Consider the following 2,649-nt stretch of genomic DNA (forward strand, 5'->3'; position numbering starts at 1 on the left):
ATTACTTTCTTCCTTTAGAGCAAAGGGTACCTTCTTTCCTATATTTAAAAAAAAAATAGAGGGACTATCCAGGTGATTCTTCCAGCAAAGACTTGCTCCAAGGTGACTAGTATTTTCTGTCTGGAAAGCAGGCTCTGGTAATTTGTGAACATGACAGCTTTATCTGATGAGAATTTTCTGAGTTGTACCTTGTCTTAGGTGAGGTTTTCTGCAAAAGACTCAGAAGTGGAGATTTGCGTGCAGACTGTTGTGGGGAGAGTATTCTCAGGAACAAGTAGGGGAGTAAGAGGAGCCAGTTTGGGCAAAGGAAGGAGCTGGGCTGTGACACGGTTGTAACAGAGGCCCCAGGGGGTCCCACAGGGAGCTCTGGGGCTAGGATGACTCTTCAGAGGAAGGAAGGAGGCTGGCCATCGTACCCTCTCAGTGACCAGTCACTGACCAGTCCTAGGATGGGGACTGCCCCAGCTCTAGAGGTCATAACCTTGGTGGAGGCACCTCCCATCAGCCAAGGGCAATTCCTGAGGATGGACTCATCTGTGAGCCTTTAACATTAGCACACTCCCCATTAGTGGCAGCAAAAGAGTCTCAGTTTTATTTATTTACTTAAGTAACCTCTACACCCAACATGGGGCTCGAACTCACAACCCCTAGATCAAGAGTCACATGCAGTACCAAATGAGCCAGCCAGGCGCCCCAAAGTGTCTCAGTCTTGAAGGGAAGACCTGGCGGTGCACCACAGTGTCTACTATCTACCCATCCAGGCAGTTTATTTATAGCTGTCTCCTCCCCTGTACTCGAAGCGCCTTGAAGGCAGAAAAACAGGTGTGCCCAACAGAGTACCTGAAATACAGTATCCACTCGATTAGTAACTAACAGGTGAATGAATAAATGCATGCATGAAAGAGTCAACATAAGCTCAGTGACTCAATAATAAATTATTATTGGTTGCATTTATGCAGAACTTTACATATGCAGATTATTCTGCTAAAAATATGTTATAAATATGTAAGTGCTGCAAGCAATAACTTCTAATAAAACCTGTCATCAAAATGAATTAGTAGTTAGTGGGCACGAACTAGGAGCATGACCCTGCATTAGTTAATTCTCCCAGAATGCATCTGTCTTAATAATAGCACTATTTAAAGGTTTCAGAGCTGACATCCTAATTCATCTCTTAAATTGCTTTTTAGACCCTCTACTTTGTTAGATAAATTTCCTCTCATCATGCCTAAATCCTGTTTTCATTAAATACTGTTTCCGAAGTTTATTGAACATTTTATCCTTGCTGTCAACTCTTCTTTCTTGGCTGTTTTTGCATCTCTTCTGATGTTTGTAATCTTCTCCCCAGTAGTCCGATTTCTCATGGGTATTTGTTGTTTTGACTCTCCAGAACAGCCGCTCCCTTCTTCTGGGAAAAGCTCTGTCACAGCCCCATGTAACCCTAGTGAGGGGGGGCTGACAATCACAGAACCCTGCCCCCAGGGCCACAGTGATTGGCCCATGGTTGAGCACATGACCCAAGCCGGACCAATTACAATTCTTCCCTGGGATCTTTTTTGACCTTGGGGAAAAGGGGAAAGAAGTTGGGAAAGAAGAGGGCTTTTTTTTCCCTCTCTCTCTCTCTGCTTGTGGGGTTTCTTGTCAGGTGAGGTGCACAGAGCTACCAGAGGCCACGTCACCACCCTTGAAGGAACCCTCCAGCAACAGGAGAAAATGAAGTCAACTCAAGGAGAGAAACAGGGTGACAGGAGAGTTGCGAGACCTTTCACATCCCTAATTCCAGGAGCTGAAATCTCAGAGACTCCCTGTTTCCTGAGCTCCCAAGGCTTAGCTATCAAATTCTTCCTTCATCCTGGGAGTCACCTCAGTCTGCTGCCAAAAATCTCCCTTTGAGCTTAAACCAGTTTAAATTGCGTTGCTAGCACTTCCTATCCAGAGACTCTTCCCCCAAGCCCCTGCCTTTTGCTAAGATGACTTTGGAGCTCGTTGGATTTAAATGTTAGTCTGAACACTCTCATATAAGCCTTGTGTTGTCAAGGCGGGCCACCTACGGGAGGTGACAGAGCATACAGCTTAAGGGCATCTGCTCAAGAGCCCTGGGTTCACATCCTGTCTTCGCCACCAACTAGCTAATTGATCTTGAGTAAGGTCCCTAAATTGTGCCTTAGCTTCTCATCTGTACAATTTGCAAAACTCTTAAAGGGTTATTGTGCACACTAATGGGATCATATCTTTACAGCCGTAGGACAGCCCCTGCCACATAGCAAGAACTCAATAAATACCGCTGGTAGGATCTTTGCCCTCTCTTGTCACCGATGTCTCTCAAGGCACAATCACCCTATGGGATTCAGTACCCATTAATTCAATACAGAAGCTCACAGTTTTTTTCATTCTTACTTTCGGATTGTTAAATGTCTACCTTTGACATTTCATGGCCTTTCTCTTGACCCACGTTCTCCATCTTTTTCTTTCAGCCCATGGTTCCATCCTGAGTTTTGCTCCTTGGTATTCCTTCTCAGTTCTTTATCACATCATTCTCTTCCTTCTTTACAAAATGCTTCTTATTTGTACTCACACACTGGAACATTCCTACTACAAGGAGCAATTTGCTGTATGCTTATTTTCTCTGGAATCTTCTCTCCTTTATGG

The sequence above is a fragment of the Phoca vitulina genome, unplaced genomic scaffold, assembly GCF_004348235.1.
Source record: "Phoca vitulina isolate PV1807 unplaced genomic scaffold, GSC_HSeal_1.0 scaffold18, whole genome shotgun sequence".
NCBI lineage: Eukaryota > Metazoa > Chordata > Mammalia > Carnivora > Phocidae > Phoca > Phoca vitulina.